The sequence below is a fragment of the Arachis ipaensis genome, chromosome B5 (genome assembly GCF_059453495.1).
Source record: "Arachis ipaensis isolate K30076 ecotype BB chromosome B5, ASM5945349v1, whole genome shotgun sequence".
Lineage (NCBI taxonomy): Eukaryota > Viridiplantae > Streptophyta > Magnoliopsida > Fabales > Fabaceae > Arachis > Arachis ipaensis.
In genome coordinates, this window is record NC_142440.1 from 81,080,290 (window position 1) to 81,093,836 (window position 13,547).

At 39.2% G+C, this 13,547-nt stretch overlaps 1 non-coding gene across 1 annotated transcript; it reads right to left on the reverse strand.

Annotated features, from left to right (window-relative positions):
* Positions 1–12,871: 12,871 nt before the first annotated feature.
* On the reverse strand, positions 12,872–12,979 carry LOC148564760 (small nucleolar RNA R71). The gene has a single exon (XR_015885002.1). It is a non-coding gene; the product is annotated as a small nucleolar RNA R71 (small nucleolar RNA).
* Positions 12,980–13,547: the final 568 nt, after the last annotated feature.

Sequence of the window (13,547 nt, forward strand, 5' to 3'; positions counted from 1 at the left end):
AGGATACCAGCATGAGATGCACACTTTTTCCTGAGAAGGTTTTTTAATGAGGCACCATGTTGAGACCCAGAAATTATCCAATTCAAAAGAATAAAAAATCTATATGTACATATTTTCATTGTCTTTTAAATAAAATATATTAGACGATTCTACAAGTTTTCAAGAGGCATTAATCTGAAATATTCATCGTCCGATTATAAAGCAACAGATTGGCAAAAAGTGAAAAACAAATTCACTGCCCAATCACGATAAAGACCAAGAGAGATGAAAACCAAATTCATCTAAAGGTAGACTAAACGAGGATTTAATCCACTTTCTACAAATCGGCAAAGATGAAAACAGAATAATGCAAGAAGTTATCAAAAGTGATACAGAGAAAGGACCTGATGAGGTCTTAATGGATTGCTAAATAATAACTTAAAGACTGGCCGACATTAAAAAAAAGTCGGACCGAGTCAACCCAAGTTATCAGCAAATCCCTGGAAAGAGGTCTGGCCAACCCTATAAAAAAAGAATTGCTATAACTTAGAAGAGACCGACATGACAAAGTCGATCTCCTACAAAAAACAAGTTATGAAGGTAATCCCTGAAAGAGACCTGACAAAGGTCCAAGAAAGAGGATTACAAAATAACTTAGAAGAGATCGACATGACGAAGTCGGTCTCCTACAAAAAACAAGTTATAAAAGTAATCCTTGAAAGAGACTTGACCAAGGTCCAAGAAAGAGGATTACAAAATAACTTAGAAGAGATCGACACGACAAAGTCGGTCTCCTACAAAAAACAAGTTATAAAAGTAATCCCTGAAAGAGACCTGATAAAGGTCCAAGAAAGAAGATTACAAAATAACTTAGAAGAGATCGACATGACGAAGTTGGTCTCCTACAAAAAACAAGTTATAAAAGTAATCCCTGAAAGAGACCTGACAAAGGTCCAAGAAAGAGGATTACAAAAATAACTTGGAAAGGGACGACGTAAAGAAGTCGGCCTCCCAACAAACAAGTTATAAAAGTAGTCCCTGAAAGATACCTGACAAAGGTCCAAAAAAGAGGACTACAAAAATAACTGGAAAGAGGACCATCGTAAAGAAATCGGTTATGGATTGCAAGAAATAAATACAAGTAAGAGCGAGAAAACCGAAATACAAGTTGGATCCACACATCCACGACCTCAAAGGATCCAAGCTTCAAGCAATAAGTACAAAGCAATCCAAAGAGGCTGAGCAAGCAAGGCTCCAGTATTCTCAAAACCCAGAAAGGTGCCAAGACAAGTGCAAACAAGCATGATATAAAATATAATATTATAACAAGCTTCACGGTCAGGCCCAAAAGCTTGAAAACTACTTGTTTTTTCAAAATAAAAAGTTGCCATACAAGCAACCAGAAAGAGTATCAACGGTCAGTAAAATATTCAAACTACAAAATAAAGAGTTTAAAAGTCCACAAGCCAGGCTATCTACACAAACATCCAAGAAAAATTAGCTAAGATCGGGAGCCTTCTCGGCAGCATCAGTACAGGGAGAAGGAGGGCGAGTCTGAATAGGCACAACATCCACGGTACCATCATCCCGATTCAAGATCTGACAGTCCGGATCAGAAACAGAATGAACGACCTCAACTAGAGGAACTGTAGAAGTTGACACGGTACCATCATTCCCTCCCGATAGGATGTGACGTATCTGTCTTTATGCCTCAATGCCGTGTCCTCGGCCAACCGCACAGAAGCCGCCAGAGCAAGGGAACTCACCTTCTCATTCTTCAGATCCTTCTCCAGTTTGGCTACCTTCACCTCAAGCTCCTCCTTCAAGCCCTTCATCCGATCGAACTCCTGTTTTGCCTCCTCCATAAAAGCTTTGGTGGCATGAAGAGGAAGATTTTGAGCAGTTCGGTACAGGGCAGCTCCCATATGTGCCATTTTTAAACTACTCCGAGTTATGAAATCCAAATGACGAAGGAGTGATACATCATCCATAGGGAGGACACTGTAGGGACCGATCTGCTGATCTACGAACTCGACCGCGTCAAAATCAAGGGCATCAAGGTTGAAAGGCTCAATTGTTTTTTGTTTCTTGTTGGGAGGAGCACCAGAAGTAGCAGCGGAAGACTGTGGAGGGTCGGCCAGGCAAACCCGAGGAGTGGGAATCACCTTCCTCGGCCCAAGAGAACTCGGCACGGGCAGCTTAACCTGAACTTGAGAAGATCCCTCTCCCGTCGCCTTGGCCGAGATATTTTGAGAAGCAGCAGCCTTCCTTGCCTTTTTGAAGGCCTTTATGGAATCATTGTTTTTTGACATCTCTGAAAAAATAGAATCAACCACAGTAATGGGTTACAATCACAAAAGAGGAAGCAAAACTAAGAAACAAGTACAGAAACAAGTCAGACATTACCCAAAACAGTTCGAACCAGGGACGAGTCATTCAAAAACCTTTTTGTATCAAGATGGAGTGGTTCCCCCCATAAATCTTCAAGAACAATAACAAAAGGCCGCTCAACCTCGTCAAGCATCTCCCACGCATAACGAGACACTCTCACATCCTTCTGCCACTCTAGAGGGAAAGTAGGCTCGTCATTCTCATCAAGAAAAAAGGGGCGGACCCCCTCAACAGCACGGACTCTAAAGAAATAATTCTTAAAGTCCTTAAAAGACTCATCGTACATGGAAAAAACTTTATGACCCTGGGCAGACCTAAAAGAAACCCAGGAAGCTTTCTTTTTGGAAGAGGCACCAGGCTTGGCAGAAACAAAAAGATAAAGGAAAAGAGTTTGAGAAGGTGTTACGCCTAACTCTTGGCAAAGTTGCTGAAAGATCTTGATAAAACCCCAGGAATTCGGATGAAGCTGGGATGGGGCAATGTTACATGACCACAACAAGTCGGTCTCGAAAGCAGTAAATGGAAAAGTAATGTCCAACTGGCTGAAGAAATATTCATAGGCATAGAAGAAAGGACGCTCCCCCCCGACCGAAGTAGGAAAACAAACCCTCTCGTCAGAGTTGGGCGCTACAAGCTCATAATCCCTCTCCCGGGCACTGCTACCACAAATCCTATGACATTTCCTCAGCTCTACACAAAAATCAGCGTCCACCACAGAGACACACATTAAGACAAGGGAGTCCAGCCAATCAGACATCCCCTTGAGAACTTTAGAAGACATCTCTACAATGTTATTGCGAGAAGACATGAGGCCAACTAATCCTACAATAAGAAAAGAAGATTGGATTACTAAAAACATCTCGGACGAGGGGCAAAACAACTTGACTAATATGATACAGAAGAACAAACAGAAAGGAAAACCCTAAGACTCAAACCAAAGCCCTGGGACATCCTTTGGAGGCAGTAACAAAGCAAGGTTTCAGGAAAAATCTACAGCTTACGTCCCGACATCTCTCAAACAAGAAAAGAAGATTTCAAATAACAAACATTTCGAAAAAGAAAGTCAAAACACAAAAAAGTCATCAAAGCCACTATCTTTTTACAGTCTATCAGCAAAAAGCATCGCCAACATCAAACATGCCAAGCGCTAATCGTCAAAGGAACAACCCCCTTTTTTCAGAATCAAACAAAACCATCATCAAAAGCACAAACAGAAACGGTGATAACATGAAAAAGCCCTAAAAGCATCAAACAACAGGAAAGGCAAAAAGGTTCATGCAAAAAGGCGAAGAAACTCCGAGAATACACATTACAATAGCAATCAAGCACAGCAAAAGCAGAAAGATCCAAACTTTCTCCAAGCAAAATCAAAACTTTCTCAAAATCAGACATGAAAAAGTGACACAGAAAAGAGAAAGGAAGAAAAATCAAAAACCTGGAAAAATAGGAGAAAACCTCAAAAGACAGCTGAAGAGCAGAAGCGGCAGGCAAAAGAGCCACCCCTCGAATGGAAAAACTCGCCAAAAGTAGGAAACGGAAGGTGAAATCCAGAATCACCCCTCTTCCACAGAAAGCAGTAGCAAGCAGGCGTCGCAAGGAGAAACTATGAACTCTAGGCGAAAAATAGAAAGAAAGAAAAGTAAGAGAAGGACCGAAGTAAAGGTTCCACATTCAAAAAGGTTCTACAAAGAAAGGAATCGACTAAATTCTTGAGTTCGGCTTCACTAAGAAAAGGACCGAAGTAAAGGACTCGACCTCAAAAAAGAAGACCGAGCTCAAGCAGGGGCACTGTTCATACCCTGGGTCGAGCTATCCAACCCGGGATGATTGGCGACAAAGCGACCGACCTCTTCAGGTCAGACTATCCGACCACTTCCTAAAAGAGCTCGGTCAAATCGACAGGAAAGCCCAAAAAAGGGCCCAACTCAAGGAATACGACCCAGATCCAAAGGCAGCCCAAGCCTATAGAGATAAGGGCAGTTCCATTGAAGATAAGCTGACCTCGCCAAAAGATAAGATTAGATAAGGTAACTAACTTATCTATCTAAGAAGGTCATCCCATACTATTATAAATACACTGGAGCACCCAGGTATAACTCATACTCTGATTCTACTAAAAACCTGCTTAATACCCTTGCTAACTTAAGCATCGGAGTCCCTTGTAGGTACCCCCCACCCTTCGGTGACAGAGGATCAGCTGCGCTATCAGTCCAACAAGTCGGACACACCAGCTCCGGCCGCCATCCGCCAGCCGGACATGTCAACTCCGACCAGTACAGAAGATCTCGTCCGAGATTGACCTATAGTTTCAGGTAACCCTCAGAACAGTACTTTCCTTGTCCGACCTCTTTTTGATTGGATCTTTTTATCTGTCTTCTGGTTGGGCGAGATGACCCTTGGGGCTAACTTGCTTGACAATTTTTTAATGTTCTTGGCAGAACCTTTTTAGTTATTCTTTAAACAATTTCGATAGCCTTGTTGTTGTGTTGTGGCTTTTTGGACAGGGATGCATTTCTTTTTAGCACATGCTTTGGATGGTCGACTTTGTTGGTTTGAGATATCGTTTTCATTGGTCGATTTCTCTTGTTGAACCCTTTTAAGTTATTTTCAGTAATCCATTTTTACTCAGACCATGCCAGGCCTCTTTCTATGGATTTACTTTTTATAACTTTTTGCGTTGATGGGTTTGGTTCGACTTCTTGTTGTCGAATCCTCTTAAGTTATTTTTAGTAATCCATTTTTCCTCGGACCTCGCCATGCCTCTTTCTATGAATTACTTTTTATAACTTTTTGTGTTGATGGGTTGGGTCCGACTTCTTCTTGTCGAATCCTCTTAAGTTATTTTTAGTAATCCATTTTTAGTAAAACCTCGTAAGGCCACTTTTTATGGATTACTTTTTATAACTTTTGCATTGGTCGGTTTGGTCCGACTTCTCTTTTTTCAGTCCTTCTTAAGTTATTTTTAGTAATCCATTTTTAGTAAGACTTCTTCTGGCCACTTTTTATGGATTGCTTTTTTATAACTTTTGTTAATTGCCTTGTCCGACTTCTGTATCGGTATTTCTTAAGTTATTTTTAGTAATTCATTTTTAGTAAGACCTCGTCAGGCCACTTTTTATGGATTACTTTTTATAACTTCCTTCATTAATCTGTTTTTTTTTTTTTTTTTGCTTTCACCTTGCCGACTTCCTTGTAATCGGGCGATGAGTATGATTCTCATCTTGCTGACTTTGTCGTGATCAGGCGATGAATTTGGTTTTCATCTTGCCGACCTTGTTGTATTCGGACGGTGAATTCATGCGCTCAGATTAATACGTCTTGGTAGATAACCTTTTTATGGAATCTGAAAAGCTTTATTCAAGTAGAAAATATAAAATAGACAAGACTATATATATATATATAAGTGCTTACCCTTCTCAATCGGGCAATTTTGTAGATCTTGGCTTGGCGCCTCATTAAAAAATCTTTTTAGAAAAAAGAGTGCACCTAGACCTAAGATTTTTATCACTTTCTAACTATAGTACCTTCTCAGGTTACATGCATGCCATGACCTTGGTAGCTCTCGCCCTTCCAGGTAGGACACTATTCCGAGGGTTACCTGAAACTGTTAGGTCGATCTCGGATGAGATCTGTTGTGGCGGCCGGAGCTGATACGTCCGACTTGTTGGAGGCGGTGGTGGTGCTGATGTAACTAATCCTCTGTCACCGGAGGGTGGTGGTACCTGCAAGAGACTTGATGCTTAAGTTAGCATAGGTTTTAAGCAAGTATTTTTGTAGAATCAGAGTATGAGTTATACCTGGGTGCTCCAGCGTATTTATAATAGTGTAGGCTGACCTTTCCAGATAAGATAAGTTAGTTATCTTATCTTATCTTTCTGAGTGAGGTCATCTTATCTTGAGGGGAGTTGCCCTTATCTTTTCAGGCTTTAGTTGCCTTTAGATTGGGCCACGTCCCTTTATTTGGGCCTGCTTGGGCTCCCTGTAACGATTTGGCCAAACTCTTTGAGAGGAGCTCGGGTGATCCTGATCTGAAGAGGTCGGTCGACTTGTCTTCCATCAGCCCGGGTCGTATAGCTCGACCCAGGGCATAAACAGTGCTCCTGCTTGAGCTTGGTCTTTCTTCTGAGGTTATGTCTTTTACTAGACTTTGACCTCTTTTGGGGAAGTCGAGCTCGAGCATTTCTTGTTTTGTCGATCTCATTTTGTAGAGCTCCTAATGAGTTTTCTTGAATGTAGAGCATTTTGTCTCACTCCTTTCTTTAATTGCAAAGGCGTTTTTGCGTTCCCTTGGAAACGTGCAAGGTTTTAACCACTCATTAACCCTTCACCGTTTTCCTCTTATTTCCCTTTTTCTATCTTCATTTGATTTTCAAAACTCCATTTAATTTCTCTCCTCTTTGCTTACTACAACTTCTCCCTCCTCCTTATCCTCTTGTTTCTGGGCCTTCGTATCTTCTTCTTCTTCATCTGCAAAGGCAATTGTTGGCGTCGTTTCAGTTGTTGCTTCAATCTTTGATCGTTTTATCATCTTCATTGCAGGTTAGTTTTTCATCTTCTCTCTCTTTTTACTTTCCACACCGTTCCTTTCGCGTTTGCTTCACTTTTGATTTTGAAATATCTTGTTTGGGTTTATGTTGGAAAGTTCGAACCTTTCTGCATGTGCACGTGCTATGATGCCATTTAGGGTTTTGTTTTGTTACTTGCTTTTGCCCCTTTTACCTGATTTCTTTATCGTAGAAAAAAGGTTGCATCTTTTTTATGATTTCTGCATGCTCTTGCTATGACGTGTGCTTGAAATTTTTTTGCTTCCTTTAGGATTATCGCTGTTCTCGTTTCTGGTTCATTTCTTTTGCTTGGCCTGTTGGTATAGGATGACTATAGTTTTGCTATTTTGATGATGATGGGTTTCTATTTTAAGAGATATTTTTTAGGTGATGGACTGTTGACTTCTTTCTTTTTCTGGTTCTTACCTTTTTACTGCCTCCAAGGGATGCCCCTGGACTTTGGCGTGAGTCTTGGGGTTTCCTTTTATCGCTGTATCTGACTTCTGACATTCACATGCTATTGTCCGAGTTATCTCCATATTTGTCCGAGATGTTTTCTGTTTTGTCCGAGCTGCTTGATTTAGTAACCTATTTTTCCCTTTTTTCACTGTAGGACTAGTTGACCCATGTCGTCTCACAAAAACATTGTCGAGACATCCTCCAAAGTCACCGAGGGCATGTCTGATTGGCTGGACTCCCTCGTCTTGATGTGCATTTCTGTGGTTAATTTTGAGTATTGCGTCCAGCTTACGAGACATCACAGGGTTTGTAGTATTAGAGATCAGGAGAAAAACTACGAGTTGGTAGCGCCTGACCTTGATGAGAGGGGTTGTTTTCCTTCTCTGACTCAGGGAAAACGTCCCTTCTTTTATGCTTACGATTACTTTTTTAGCCAAATGAACATAACCATTCCCTTTACTTCCTTTCAGATCGATTTGTTGTGGTTCTGTAATGTTGACCCTTCTCAGCTTCACCCGAACTCGTGGGGCTTCATAAAAGTCTTCCAACTGTTGTGCCAAGAACTATGTGTCCGACCTTCTCAAACTCTATTTCTTTACCTTTTTATTTTGACAAAACCTGGGGCAGCTAAGAAGAAGGCTTCCTGGATTTCTTTCCGAGCTGCCCAGGGAAAGAAAGCTTTTTCTATTTATGATGAATCTTTTAGGGATTTTAAGAACTATTTCTTCAAGGTCCGAGCTATTGAAGGAGCTCGGCCCTTCTTTTTGAATGAGAATGATGAACCTGCCTTCCCCCTATCCTGGCAACAGAATGTAGTAGTGTCTAGGTATACTTAGGAAATATTGGATGAGGTTGAGCAGCCATTTGTTCATGTACTAGAAGAGAATTGGGGGGTGCCTCCTCATCTTGATACGAAGAGGTTCTTGGGGAATCCCTCCCTTCTTCGAATTGAATTGGGTAGCTGCCGATTTCTTTGCTAGCTTTATCTTTGTTTATTTTGTTTGTTTTGTCGATCCATCTCTTTCATACTTCCAACTTCGGTTTTGCTGCTTTATTTTTTCAGATATGGTGAAGACCACTGATTCCAAGAAGGCTTTTAAGAGAGCCAGGAAGGCAACTACTACCCAGAATATTTCGGCAAAAGGTCCTGGAGAGGAATCTTCCAATGTTACACTGAGGAGGTAGACCTCGGACACTTCTGGGCCGAGGAAGATCATCCCAACTCTCCAGGTTCGCTTGGCTTCTTCTGATCCTCCCCAGCCGACTAATGAGCGGATAATTTATACGCTTTTTAGCATTGTTTTTAGTATGTTTTTAGTAGAATCTAGTTACTTTTAGGGATGTTTTCATTAGTTTTTATGTTAAATTCACATTTCTGGACTTTACTATGATTTTGTGTGTTTTTCTGTGATTTCAGGTAATTTCTGGCTGAAATTGAGGGACTTGAGCAAAAATCAGATTCAGAGGTTGAGGAAGGACTGTTGATGCTGTTGGATTCTGACCTCCGTGCACTAAAAGTGGATTTTCTGGAGCTACAGAACTCGAAATGGTGCGCTTCCAATTATGTTGGAAAGTAGATATCCAGGGCTTTCCAGCAATGGATAATAGTCCATACTTTGCCCAAGTTTAGACGAACGCCAGTTCTCTGCCCAATTCTGGCGTCCAACGCCAGAAACAAGTTGCAAAGTGGAGTTCAACGCCCAAACTGGCACCAAAACTGGCGTTCAACTCCAGGAATGACCTCTACACGTGTAACACTCAAGCTCAGCCCAAGCACACACCAAGTGGGCCCCGGAAGTGGATTTATGCATCAATCACTTACTTCTGTAAACCCTAGTAGCTAGTTTATTATAAATAGGACCTTTTACTATTGTATTAGACATCTTTGGACGCCTGGTTCTTAGATCATGGGGGCTGGCCATCTCGGCCATGCCTGGACCTTTCACTTATGTATTTTTAACGGTAGAGTTTCTGCACTCCATAGATTAAGGTGTGGAGCTCTGCTGTTCCTCAAAGATTAATGCAAAGTACTACTGTTTTCTATTCAATTCAACTTATTCCACTTCTAAGATATTCATTCGCACTTCAACCTGAATGTGATGAACGTGACAATCATCATCATTCCCTATGAATGCGTGCCTGACAACCACTCCCTTTCTACCTCCAATTGAACGAATATCTCTTAGATTACTAATACAGGGGACCGAGTCCGAGATATTGGGATCTTCGTGGTATAAGCTAGATTGATGGCGGCATTCATGAGAATCCGGAAAGTCTAAACCTTGTCCGTGGTATTCCGAGTAGGATTCTGGGATTGAATGACTATGATGAGCTTCAAACTCGCGAGTGCTGGGCGTAGTGACAGACGCAAAAGGATAGTAAATCCTATTCCAGTATGATTGAGAACCTCCAGATGATTAGCCATGCAGTGACAGCGCATCGGACCATTTTCACAAGGAGGAATAGGATGCAACCAACGACAAAGGTGATGCCTCCAGACGATTAGCCGTGCTGTGACAGAGCATTTGGATCATTTTCCCGAGAGAGATCGAAAGTAGCCATTGACACCGGTGACATCCTTACATAAAGCTAGCCATAGAAAGGAGTAAGATTGATTGGATGAAGACAGCAGGAAAGCGGAGGTTCAGAGGAACGATTGCATCTCCATACGCTTATCGAAAATTCTCACCAATGATTTATATAAGTATTTCTATCCTTATTCTATTAGTTATTTTCGAAAACCCCATTACTATTTTATATCTGCCTGACTGAGATTTACAAGGTGACTATAGCTTGCTTCATACCAACAATCTCCGTGGGATTCAACCCTTACTCACGTAAGGTATTACTTGGACGACCCAGTGCACTTGCTGGTTAGTTGTGCGAAGTTGTGAACCATGGTATTGGCATCATATTTTTGGCACCATTACCAGGGAAAGAAAGAGCAATGAATTTTACATAATCAAGGTGTAATCACAATTTCGTCCACCAAGTTCTTGGCGCCGTTGCCGGGGATTGTTCGAGTTTGGACAACTGACGGTTCATCTTGTTGCTCAGATTAGGTAATTTTCTTTTTGTTTTATTTTAAAAAATTCTTCAAAAATCTTTCAAAAATTTCTAATCTTTTTTCGAAAAAAAAATGTGTTTTCAAAAATATATTTTTCTTCATAATTTTTAAGAATGAATTCTAGTGTTTCATGAAGCATGTAAAGCCATGTCTAAATTCATTTGGACTGAGGCTTCCAATTTGTTATCAAGAGCAAGCTAGTTGTTGCTAATCCACCTGCTACTGTTCCTGATTTACATACTAAAGCTTGGCTGGCTATTAAGCCATGCCTGACCCTTTGATTGGAGCTTTAGACTAAAGAGCATAAAGATTCCTGGAATTCATATTAAAGATTTTGGAATCCTTATTTTTCTTTTTCAAAATGATTTTCGAAAAAAATTAAAAGAAAATACAAAAAAATCATAAAATCATAAAAATCAAAAATATTTTTTTTGTTCTTGTTTGAGTCTTGAGTCATGTTATAAGTTTGGTGTCAATTGCATGTGCATCTTGCATTTTTTCGAAAATAATCATGCATTCATAGTGTTCTTCATGATCTTCAAGTTGTTCTTGGTAAGTCTTCTTGTTTGATCTTTGCATTTGCATGTTTTGTGTCTTTTCTTGTTTTTCATATGCATTCTTGGATTCTTATTGTCTAAGCATTAAAGAATTCTAAGTTTGGTGTCTTGCATGTTTTCTTTGCATAAAAAAATTTTCAAAAAATGTTCTTGATGTTCATCATGATCTTCATAGTGTTCTTGGTGTTCATCTTGATATTCATAGTGTTCTTGCATGCATCCCTTGTTTTGATTCAAAAATAAAACAAAAAAATATGAAAATGATATTTTAATTTTTCTCTCTCATCATTCAAAATTCAAAAATCAAAAAAAATATCTTCCCTTTTTTCTCTCATCAAATTCGAAAATTGAGTTGACTTTTTAAAAAATTTTTAAAAATCAAGTTGTTTCTTATGATTCAAATCAAATTTTCAATTTGAAAATCTTATCTTTTTCAAAATCTTTTTCAAAAATCAAATCTTTTTCATTTTTCCTAGTTATTTTCGAAAACTCTAAAAATATTTTTCAAAAATATTTTTCTTATTTTTATATCATAATTTTCGAAAATAACATCATCAATTAATGTTTTGATTCAAAAATTTCAAGTTTGTTACTTGCTTGTTAAGAAAGATTCAAACTTTGAGTTCTAGAATCATATCTTGTGATTTCTTGTGAATCAAGTCATTAATTGTGATTTTAAAAATCAAATCTTTTTCAAAACTAATTTCAATCATATTTTTTCAAAAATATCTTCTTATCTTATCCCTTTCAAAAAAATTGATTTTCAAATTTGTTTCAACTAACTAACTAACTTTTTGTTTGTTTCTTATCTTTTTCAAAACTACCTAACTAACTCTCTCTCTCTCATTTTTCAAAAATATCTTCTTATCTTATCCCTTTCAAAAAAATTGATTTTCAAATTTGTTTCAACTAACTAACTAACTTTTTGTTTGTTTCTTATCTTTTTCAAAACTACCTAACTAACTCTCTCTCTCTCATTTTTCAAAAATATCTTCTCTCTTTTTCAAAAATTTCTTTTTAATTAACTAATTATTTTATTTTCTATTTGAATTTTTGAAAAAAAATACTAACCTTTTTCAAAAACCATTTTCGAAAATCACTAACTCTTTTTCAAAAATTATTTTCGAAAACTCTCTCCTCCTCTCATCCCCGTCTATTTATTTATTCATCTACTAACACTTCTCTTCATCTCACATCACTACTCCTATCCTTACCCTTGTGTTTGGATTCTTCATTCTTCTTCACCCCTATTCCTTTTCTTCTTCTACTAACAATAAGGAACCTCTTTACTGTGACATAGAGGATTCCTCTTCTTTTCTTTTTCTCTTCTCTTTCTTATGAGCAGGGACAAAGAAAAAGGCATTCTTGTTGAAGCTGATCCAGAACCTGAAAGGACTCTGAAGAGAAAACTAAGAGAAGCTAAATTACAACAATCCAGAGACAACCTTATTGAAAATTTCGAACAAGTAAAGGAGATGGCAGCCGAACCCAACAACAATAATGCAAGGAGAATGCTTGGTGACTTTACTGCACCAAATTCCAATTTACATGGAAGAAGCATCTCCATTCCTGCCATTGGAGCAAACAACTTTGAGCTGAAACCTCAGCTAGTTTCTCTGATGCAGCAGAACTGCAAGTTTCATGGACTTCCATCTGAAGATCCTTTTCAGTTCTTAACTGAATTCTTGCAGATATGTGATACTGTTAAGACTAATGGAGTAGATCCTGAAGTCTACAGGCTCATGCTTTTCCCTTTTGCTGTAAGAGACAGAGCTAGAATATGGTTTGACTCTCAACCCAAAGACAGCCTGAACTCTTGGGATAAGCTGGTCACGGCTTTCTTAGCCAAGTTCTTTCCTCCTCAAAAGCTGAGCAAGCTTAGAGTGGATGTTCAGACCTTCAAACAGAAAGAAGGAGAATCCCTCTATGAAGCTTGGGAAAGATACAAGCAGCTGACCAAAAAGTGTCCTTTTGACATGCTTTCAGAATGGACCATCCTGGATATATTCTACGATAGTTTATCTGAGCTATCAAAGATGTCATTGGATACTTCTGCAGGTGGATCTATTCACCTAAAGAAAACGCCTGCAGAAGCTCAAGAACTCATTGACAAGGTTGCAAATAACCCGTTCATGTACACTTCTGAAAGGAATCCTGTGAATAATGGGAGGCCTATGAAGAAGGGAGTTCTTGAAGTTGATACTCTGAATGCCATATTGGCTCAGAACAAAATATTGACTCAGCAAGTCAATATGATTTCTCAGAGTCTGAATGGAATGCAAGCTGCATCCAACAGTACTCAAGAGGCTTCCTATGAAGAAGAAGCTTATGATCCTGAAAACCCTGCAATAGCAGAGGTGAATTACTTAGGTGAACCTTATGGAAACACCTATAATCAAGCATGGAGAAATCATCCAAATCTCTCATGGAAGGATCAAAGGCCTCAACAAGGCTTTAATAACGGTGGAAGAAACAGGTTTAGCAATAGCAAGCCTTTTCCATCATCCACTCAACAACAGACAGAGAATTCTGAGCAGAATCCATCTAGCT